We start from the raw sequence: 11,169 nt of genomic DNA, 5'->3' as shown, positions 1-11,169 counted from the left end.
TCAGATTTTGGTACCATTATTTGTATTGGTGCCAGATTTGAAACCGATACAAGCTGTTTTGGGTACCCTTAAGTCAGATTTTGGTACCGTTATTTGAATTGGTGCCAGATTTGGAACCGATAGAAGCCTTTTTGGGTACCCTTTAGTCAGATTTGGTACCGTTATTTGTGTTGGTGCCAGATTTGGAACCGATAGAAGCTGTTTTGGGTACCCTTAAGTCTTATTTTGGTACCGTTATTTGTGTTGGTGCCAGATTTGGAACCGATAAAAGCTGTTTTGGGTACCCTTAAGTCAGATTTTGGTACCGTTATTTGTATTGGTGCCAGATTTGGAACCGATAGAAGCTGCTTTGGGTACCAGCAAGTCAGATTTTGGTACCGTTATTTGTATTGTGGAGTCACCTGTTAAGAAATTGATATACTCGACAAAAAAAAAAAATGAAAATCGCTCAAAAATGACATATAGGAAATTATTTAATGAGGGTGATACATCATTTCTTTATGGGTACCCAAAACGGCTTCTATCGGTTCCAAAATCTGGAACCAATACAAATAACGGTACCAGAATCTGACTTAAGGGTACCCAAAACAGCTTTTATCGGTTCCAAATCTGGCACCAACACAAATAACGGTACCAAAATATGATCTAAGCGTACCCAAAACGGCGTCTATCGGCTCCAAATCTGGCACCAATACATATAACGGTACCAAAATATGATCTAAGCGTACCCAAAACGCCGTCTATCGGTTCCAAATCTTACACCAATACAAATACCGGTACCAAAATCTGACTTAAGGGTACCCAAAACGGCTTCTATCGGTTCCAAATCTGGCACCAACTCAAATAGCGGTACCAAAAACTGAGTACCGATGTTTTCTTGAAGCGTTCGTTAGGTAATAATAATAATAACAAAAAAAAACTCTCTCTCTCTCTCTCTCTCTCTAGTTTTCATATAGTTAAAAGAGAGAGAGAGAGAGAGAGAGAGAGAGAGAGAGAGAGAGAGAGAGAGAGAGAGAGAGAGAGAGAGAGAGAGAGAAGGGAAGGAAGGAAGGAAGGAAATGAAGGGAAGGGAAGGAAGGAAGGATGGATGGGAAGGATGGGAAGGAAGGAAGCGAAGGATGGAAGGAAATGAAGGAAGGGAAGGAAGGAAGGGAAGGAAGGGAAGGAAGGATGGGATATGAAGGAAGGAAGGAAGGAAGGAAGGAAGGAAGGGATGGATATGAAGGAAGGAAGGAAGGAAGGATGGAAGGAAGGAAGGAAGGGACGGAAGCGAAGGGATGGGAAGGAAATGAAGGAAGGGAAGGAAGGAAGGAAGGAAGGAAGGATGGGATATGAAGGAAGGAAGGGAAGGAAGGAAGGAAGGAAGGGATGGATATGAAGGAAGGAAGGAAGGAAGGGATGGAAGGAAGGAAGGAAGGAAGGAAGGACGGAAGGAAGGAAGGATGGGAAGGAAGGAAGGAAGGGAAGGGATGGAAGGAAGGGAAGGAAGGAAGGGATGGGAAGGGAAGGAAGGAAGGAAGGAAGGGAAGGAAGGAAGGGAAGGAAGGAAAGGATGGATATGAAGGAGGAAGGGATGAAGCGAAGGATGGGAAATGAAGGGGAAGGGAAGGAAGGAAGGGAAGGAAGGAAACGATGGGAAATGAAGGGAAGGAAGGAAGGAAGGATGGGTGAAAGGAAGGATGGATGGACGGAAGGAAGAAAGGAAGGAAGGAAGGAAGGAAGGAAGGATGGAAGGAAGGAAAGGAAGGAAGGAAGGAAGGAAGGGAAGGAAATGAAGGAAGGAAGGTAGGAAGGGAAGGAAGGAAAGGAAGGATGGAAGGAAATGAAGGAAGGAAGGAAGGAAGGAAGGAAGGAAGGGATGGGATATGAAGGAAGGGAAGGGAAGGAAGGAAGGAAGGAAGGAAGGAAGGATGGGATATGAAGGAAGGAAGGAAGGAAGGAAGGGATGGGAAGGAAGGAAGGAAGGGAAGGAAGGAAGGGAAGGAAATGAAGGGAAGGAAGGAAGGAAGGAAGGATGGGAAGGAAGGAAGGGAAGGGAAGGGAAGGGAAGGGATGGGTTTTAATACCAATGATTAGACAAAATGTGTTCCTGTACGATACATGTATATAACCGTCTAAAGCCCTGCTCTCTCTCTCTCTCTCTCTCTCTCTCTCTCTCTCTCTCAATCAAAGTGAGTGAGAGTGAGATATGCGTATCCGGTATCGGAGAGAGAGAGAGAGAGAGAGAGCGAGAGAGAGAGAGCGAGAGAGAGAGAGAGAGAGAGAGAAAATTTTCTTATAGATTTTTTCTCTCTCTCTCTCTCTCTCTCTCTCTGTATGAACACACACACACACACACACACAAACACACGAGAGAGAGAGAGAGAGAGAGAGAGAGAGAGAGAGAGAGAGAGAGAGAGAGAGAGAGAGAGAGAGAGAGAGAGAGAGAGAGAGACACACACACACACACACACACACACACACACACACACACACACACATACAGAGAGAGAGAGAGAGAGAGAGAGAGAGAGAGAGAGAGAGAGAGAGAGAGAGAGAGAGAGAGAGAGAGAGAGAGAGAGAGAGAGAGAGACACACACACACACACACACACACACACACACACACACACACACATAATCTTCTTTCTCAGTCAACCAATACGATTCGAGATGAGAAATTGAGAGAACCAATCACAGGAAGGGAAAAAGAGAGAGAGAGAGAGAGAGAGAGAGAGAGAGAGAGAGAGAGAGAGAGAGAGAGAGAGAGAGCTTCCTTTGATATAATTATACCTCTAATTCGCTCTATTAACACCGTAATAGTCACATCACTTACACTAATAATAATAATAATAATAATAATAATAATAATAATAATAATAATAATCGGACCCCCCAAAAAAACATGGCGGCCGTAAACAGTCTCATTTCCAGACGTTTTCCTTACAAACGTTTTCGCCTCGTTCTCTAATTCTGAAGGTTTCTAAGGCGGTCTCTTGGTCTCTTGTTGTAGATTAAAGGTTCCTCTATCTATCTGTGGTCTCGAAACCGTTCTCCGTGCGCTGATAACAGAGATATGACGGTTTTAAGAAGGGTGGTTTCTGGGTTCAAGGGAGGATTTTTTTGCAAAGCTGTAACGTTTTCGCTTTGTTCTCTTGTTCTGGTGTTCTCTAATGCGGTCTCTTGGTCTCTAGTTGTAGATTAAAGGTTCTTCTATTTATCTGTGGTCTCGAAACCGTTCCCCGTGCACTAATAACAGAGATATGACGGTTTTAATAAGGGTGGTTTCTTTTTTTTGTGAGGAAAATTTTGCAAAGCTGTAACGTTTTTGCTTTGTTCTCGTATTTTGAAGGTTTCTAAGGCGGCCTCTTGGTCTCTAGTTGTAGATTAAGGGTTCCTCTATCTATCTGTGGTCTCGAAACCGTTCTCCGTGCGTTGATAACAGAGATATGACGGTTCTATTGAGTGGTTTCTGAGTCCTCGAGGGGAAATATTTGCAAGATGCGCACCTCCGACCATGCTCATAACGCTATACAAAATGGCCGCTGAAGAACTCACACACACATATATGCCTTAACATTTTTGGTCATAAAACACGAAATTTTGACCCAAACGCAAAACCGAAACCACCAAAATGACCGCAAGAAAATTCCCCATCTAACCGTACCTAACACGATGCTCCTAACACGGTCCTAACACCACAAAATGGCTTCTAAATTAAGACACGGAATCCAAACAAACATATATGACTTCAATTTTTTGCTCATAAAACACGAAATTTTAACCCAAACGCAAAACCGAGACTACCAAAATGACCGCAAGAAAATTTGCCATCTAACCGTACCTAACACGATGCTCTTAACACGCTGCTAACACCACAAAATGGCTCCTAAATTAAGACATTGAATCCAAACACACACATATGCCTCCACGTTTTTTATTATAAAACACGTAATTTTGACTCAAACGCAAAACGGAAAACACCAAAATGACCGCAAGGAAATTCTGCATCTAACCGTACCTCACACGATGCTCCTAACACGCTCCTAACACCACAAAATGGCTCCTAAATTAAGACATTGAATCCAAACACACACATATGCCTCCACGTTTTTGGTCATAAAACACGTAATTTTAACCCAAACGCAAAACCGAAACCACCAAAATGACCGCAAGGAAATTCTACATCTAACCGTACTCAACACAATTCTCCTAACACGCTCCTAACACAAGAAAATGCCTTCAAATGAACACCCATTTTCACACCTACACCCCCAAAATGATAAAAAAAAAAACCACATATTCCTTCACAGTTTTGCTCATAAAATACGTAATTTTGACTCAAATGCAAAACGGAAAACACCAAAATGACCGCAAGGAAATTCCCCATCTAACCGTACCTAACACAATGTTCCTAACACGCTCCTAACACCACAAAATGCTTTCCAATGAACACCCATTTTCACACCTACACCCCCAAAATGATAAAAAAAAACACACATATATCTTCACAGTTTTGCTCAAAAAACACGTAATTTTGACTTAAACGCAAAACCAAAACCACCAAAATGACCGCAAGGAAATTCCCCATCTAACTGTATCTAACATAATGTTCCTAATACGCTCCTAACACCACAAAATGCTTTCCAATGAACACCCATTTTCACACCTACACCCCCAAAATGATAAAAAACACACACATATACCTTCACAGTTTTGCTCATAAAACACGAAATTTTAACCCAAACGCAAAACCGAAACCACCAAAATGACCGCAAGGAAATTCTGCATCTAACCGTACCTCACACGATGCTCCTAACACGCTTCTAACACCACAAAATGGCTCCTAATATAAGACATTGAATCCAAACACATATATCTGCCTTCCTTCCAGAAACCACTCATATTAAAACCGTGATATCTCTGTTATCAGCGCACGGAGACCGGTTTCGAGACCACAGGTAGATAGAGGAACCTTTAATCTACAACTAGAGACCAAGAGACCGCCTTAGAGAACGCCAGATTTAGAGAACGAGGCGAAAAGGTGACGACTTTGCAGGAAAAAAAATCCCAGCTGAATTAATATGTGGATTCTTCTGATTTGGAAATACCGTGACGAGAGAGAGAGAGAGAGAGAGAGAGAGAGAGAGAGAGAGAGAGTAGTAGTAGTAGTAGTAGTAATAGTAGTAGTAGTAGTAGTAGTAGTAGTAGTAGTAGGCGTGACCCCATTTTTAGAACTATCTCACTTTCTTTAAAATTTATTCACATGTTCTATTTTACTTTGATAGAGATTGGCAGGAGGTCAATGTGATTTGCTCTCTCTCTCTCTCTCTCTCTCTCTCTCTCTCTCTCTCTCTCTCTCTCTCTCTCTCTCTCTCTCTCTCTCTCTCTCTCTCTCTCTCTCTCTCTCTCTCTCTCTCTCTCTCTCTCTCTCTCTCTCTCTCTCTTATCTCAAATATATTAAGTATTTATTTATGTCACTTAAGCCCTTTTGGCCCCAAACAAAAGCAAATGTAAACAAACTCTGACGTCATCAACTCATCAGCCAATCAGAGGCCGAGAAAGGTGTCAACAGTCAATTGTTTGGACACAGGCGAGTGTTCTTTCTTAATTAATAGGCCCAGAATAGTTTCGATACCGCAGATAGATAGAGGAGCCTTTGATCTATGACTAGAGACCAGGAGACCGCCTAAGAGACCTTCAGTATTAGAGAACAGAACGAAAACGCAAATTATTTTTTTCACTTGAACCTAGAAACCACTCATTAAAACCACCATATCTCTTTTATTAGCGCACGCAGAACGTTTTAGAGACCACAGATAGATAGAGGAACCTTTAATCTACAACTAGAGACCAAGAGACCGCCTTAGAAACCCTCAGATTTAGAGAACGAGGCGAAAACGTAACATCTTTGCAAAACTTTTTCCTCACTAGAACACAGAAATCACTCATTAAAATCATATATCTCTGTTATCAGCGCCCGGAAAACGGTTTCGAGATCACAGATAGATAGAGGAACCTTTAATCTACAAATAGAGACCAAGAGACCGCTTTAGAAACCTTCAGAACTAGAGAACGAAGCGAAAACGTAACTACTTTGCAAAAAAAAAAATCCTTACTAGAACCCAGAAACCACTCATAAAAAACCCTATATCTCTGTTATTAGCGCACGGAGAACGGTTTCGAGACCACAGATAGATAGAGGAACCTTTGATCTACAACTAGAGACCAAGAGACCGCCTAAGAGACCTTCAGTATTAGAGAACAGAACGAAAACGCAATTATTTTTTTCATTTGAACCCAGAAACCATTCATAAAAACCGCCATATCTCTGTTATTAGTGCACGGAGAACAGTTTCAAGACCACAGATAGATAGAGGAACCTTTGATCTACAACTAGAGACCAGGAGACCGCCTAAGAGACCTTCAGTATTAGAGAACTGAACGAAAACGCAATTTTTTTTTTCATTTGAACCTAGAAACCACTCATAAAAACCACCATATCTCTGTTATTAGCGCACGGAGAACGTTTTCGATACCGCAGATAGATAGAGGAACCTTTGATCTACGACTAGAGACCAGGAGACCGCCTAAGAGACCTTCAGTATTAGAGAACAGAACGAAAACGCAATTTTTTTTTTCATTTGAACATAGAAACCACTCATTAAACCCACTATATCTCTGTTATTACCGCACGGAGAACGGTTTCGAGACCACAGATAGATAGAGGAACTTTTGATCTACAAATAGAGACCAAAAGAACGCTTTAGAAACCTTCAGAACTAGAGAACGAAGCGAAAACGTAACTACTTTGCAAAAAAAAAATCCTTACGAGAACCCAGAAACCACTCATAAAAACCCCCATATCTCTGTTATTAGCGCACGGAGAACGTTTTCGAGACCACAGATAGATAGAGGAACCTTTGATCTACAACTAGAGACCAAGAGGCCGCCTTAGAAACCTTCAGAATTAGAGAACTAAACGAAAAGGCAAATTATTTTTTTCACTTGAACCTAGAAACCACTCAAAAAAAAAACCATATCTCTGTTATTAGCGCACGGAGAACGGTTTCGATACCACAGATAGATAGAGGAACTTTTAATCTACAAATAGAGACCAAGAGACCGCTTTAGAAACCTTCAGAATTAGAGAACGAGGCGAAAACGTAACATCTTTGCAAAACTTTTTCCTCACTAGAACACAGAAACCACTCATAAAAACCCCCATATCTCTGTTATTAGCGCACGGAGAACGTTTTCGAGACCACAGATAGATAGAAGAACCTTTGATCTACGACTAGAGACCAGGAGACCGCCTAAGAGACCTTCAGTATTAGAGAACTGAACGAAAAGGCAAATTATTTTTTTCATTTGAACCCAGAAACCATTCATAAAAACCGCCATATCTCTGTTATTAGCGCACGGAGAACGTTTTCGAGACCACAGATAGATAGAGGAACCTTTTATCTACAAATAGAGACCAAGAGAACGCTTTAGAAAAATTTAGAACTAGAGAACGAAGCGAAAACGTAACTACTTTGCAAAAAAAAAATCCTTACTAGAACCCAGAAACCATTCATAAAAACCGCCATATCTCTGTTATTAGCGCACGGAGAACGTTTTCGAGACCACAGATAGATAGAGGAACCTTTGATCTACGACTAGAGACCAGGAGACCGCCTAAGAGACCTTCAGTATTAGAGAACAGAACGAAAACGCAAATTATTTTTTTCACTTGAACCTAGAAACCACTCATTAAAACCGTGATATCTCTGTTATTAGCGCACGGAGAACGGTTTCGATACCACAGATAGATAGAGGAACTTTTAATCTACAAATAGAGACCAAGAGACCGCTTTAGAAACCTTCAGAATTAGAGAACGAGGCGAAAACGTAACATCTTTGCAAAACTTTTTCCTCACTAGAACACAGAAACCACTCATAAAAACCCCCATATCTCTGTTATTAGCGCACGGAGAACGTTTTCGAGACCACAGATAGATAGAGGAACCCTTGATCTACGACAAGAGACCAAGAGGCCGCCTTAGAAACCTTCAGTATTAGAGAACTGAACGAAAAGGCAAATTATTTTTTTTCATTTGAACCCAGAAACCATTCATAAAAACCGTGATATCTCTGTTATTAGCGCACGCAGAACGTTTTCGATACCACAGATAGATAGAGGAACCTTTGATCTACCTCTAGAGACCAGGAGACCGCCTAAGAGACCTTCAGTATTAGAGAACAGAACGAAAACGAAAATTATTTTTTCACTTGAACCTAGAAACCACTCATAAAAAAAACGATATCTCTGTTGTTAGCGCACGGAGAACGGTTTCGATACCACAGATAGATAGAGGAACTTTTAATCTACAAATAGAGACCAAGAGACCGCTTTAGAAACCTTCAGAATTAGAGAACGAGGCGAAAACGTAACATCTTTGCAAAACTTTTTCCTCACTAGAACACAGAAACCACTCATAAAAACCCCCATATCTCTGTTATTAGCGCACGGAGAACGTTTTCGAGACCGCAGATAGATAGAGGAACCTTTTATCTACGACTAGAGACCAAGAGAACGCTTTAGAAACCTTCAGAACTAGAGAACGAGGCGAAAACGTAACTACTTTGCAAAAAAAAAATCCTTACTAGAACCCAGAAACCACTCATAAAAACCGCCATATCTCTGTTATTAGCGCACGGAGAACGGTTTCGATACCACAGATAGATAGAGGAACTTTTAATCTACAAATAGAGACCAAGAGACCGCTTTAGAAACCCTCAGAACAAGAGAACAAGGCAAAAACGTCGACCCCTTCCTCACACCCCTCTCGTAAAAATAAACAAAATATTCGAATAAAATTAAGGCCGGAAATACATGCGACAGATAGGGAGGCGCCTCGACCAATCAGCGACGCCGTGGGTTGAGAATGACGTCATCGATAACCAATCAGACACGTGGGATTTAGGCTCCGCCCCCTTCCCCCTTGAGGGTATATAAGGGGGCGCCAGCGGAGATGAGGAACCAGAAGGCGTCGAGGAGAGAAAGAGATAGGAGGTCTGCGTGACTTTTGACCATTAATTAGTTTTTATTTATAGAAGTTACTGAAGAAGAAGAGAAAGAGAGAGAGAAGGTAAGATGGATATTATTGTTATTATTATTATTATTTCTTGCTTATGTGGTCTCGATACCGTTCTCCATGCGCTAATGACGGATATCACTGTTTTAAAGAGGAAATTTTTAAAAAGTTCTTACGTTTTTGCATCGTTCTCTAATTCTAAAGGTTTCTAAGGCGGTCTCTTGGTCTCTAGTTGTAGATTAAAGGTTCCTCTATCTATCTGTGGTCTCGAAACCGTTCTCCGTGCGCTACTAACAGAGATATGACAGTTTAAATGTGAGTGGTTTCTGGGTTCTAGAGAGGAAAAGCTGATGAAAAGTTCTTACGTTTTCGCCTCGTTCTCTAATTCTAAAGGTTTCTAAGGCGGTCTCTTGGTCTCTAGTTGTAGATTAAAGGTTCCTCTATCTATCTGTGGCCTCGAAACCGTTTTCCATGAGCTAATAACAAAGATATCACGGTTTTTATGAGTGGTTTCTAGGTTCAAGTGAAAAAAATAATTAGCGTTTTCGTTCTGTTCTCTAATTCTAAAGGTTTCTAAGGCGGTCTCTTGGTCTCTAGTTGTAGATTAAAGGTTCCTCTATCTATCTGTGGTATCGAAACCTTTCTCCGTGCTCTAATAACAGAGATATCACGGTTTTTAATGAGTGGTTTCTAGGTTCTTGTGACGAAAAAAAATTGCAAAGTAGTTACATTTTCGCCTTGTTCTCTAATTCTAAGAGTTTCTAAGGCGGTCTCTTGGTCTTTAGTTATAGATTAAAGGTTCCGCTAATAACAGAGATATCACGGTTTTTAATGAGTGGTTTCTGGGTTTTAGTGAGAAATAAAAATTGCAAAGTAGTAACGTTTTCGCCTAGTGCTCTAATTCTAAAGGTTTCTAAGGCGGTCTCTTTGTCTCTAGTTATAGATTAAAGGTTCCTCCATCTATTTGTGGTCTCGAAACCGTTCTTCGTGCGCTAATAACAGAGATATCACGGGTTTTAATGAGTGGTTTCTGGGTTTTAGTGAGAAACAAAAATTGCAAAGTAGTTACGTTTTCGCTTAGTTCTCTAATTCTAAAGGTTTCTAAGGCAGTCTCTTGGTCTCTAGTTGTAGATTAAAGGTTGCTCTATCTATCTGTGGTCTCGAAACCGTTCTCCGTGCGCTAATAAAAAGAGATATCACGGTTTTTAAAGAGTGGTTTCTGGGTTCTAGTGTGGAAATTTTTGAAACATTCTTACGTTTTTGCCTCGTTCTCTAATTCTAAAGGTTTCCAAGGCGGTCTCTTGGTCTCTAGTTATAAATGAAAGGTTCCTCTATCTATCTGTGGTCTCGAAACTTTTCTCCGTGCTCTAATAACAGAGATATGACGGTTTGAATGCCTGGTTTCTAGGTTCTAGAGAGGAAAAGTTTATGAAAAGTTCTTACGTTTTCGCCTCGTTCTCTAATTCTGAAGGTTTCCAAGGCGGTCTCTTGGTCTCTAGTTGTAGATTAAAGGTTCCTCTATCTATCTGTGGTCTCGAAACCGTTCTCCGTGCGCTAATAAAAAGAGATATCACGGTTTTTAAAGAGTGGTTTCTGGGTTCTAGTGTGGAAATTTTTGAAAAATTCTTACGTTTTTGCCTCGTTCTCTAATTCTAAAGGTTTCCAAGGCGGTCTCTTGGTCTCTAGTTATAGATGAAAGGTTTCTCTATCTATCTGTGGTCTCGAAACTTTTCTCCGTGCTCTAATAACAGAGATATGACGGTTTGAATGCCTGGTTTCTGGGTTCTAGAGAGGAAAAGTTTTTGAAAAGTTCTTACGTTTTCGCCTCGTTCTCTAATTCTGAAGGTCTCTAAGGAGGTCTCTTGATCTCTAGTTATAGATTAAAGGTTCCTCTATCTGTCTGTGGTTTCGAAGCCGTTCTCCGTGCGCTAATAAAAGAGACATCATGTTTTTTAAAGAGTGGTTTCTGGGTCTAGAGAGGATTTTTTTTTTTTTTTTTTTTGCAAAGTAGTGATGTTTTCGCCTCGTTCTCTAATTCTAATGGTTTCTAAGGAGATCTCTTTGTCTCTAGTTATAGGTTAAAGGTTGCTCTATCTATCTGTGGTCTCGAA

The sequence above is a fragment of the Eriocheir sinensis genome, unplaced genomic scaffold (genome assembly GCF_024679095.1).
Source record: "Eriocheir sinensis breed Jianghai 21 unplaced genomic scaffold, ASM2467909v1 Scaffold817, whole genome shotgun sequence".
NCBI classification, from domain to species: Eukaryota; Metazoa; Arthropoda; class Malacostraca; order Decapoda; family Varunidae; genus Eriocheir; species Eriocheir sinensis.
The sequence above is the reverse complement of the archived record's forward strand: the minus strand, read 5'-3'. Positions refer to the sequence as shown.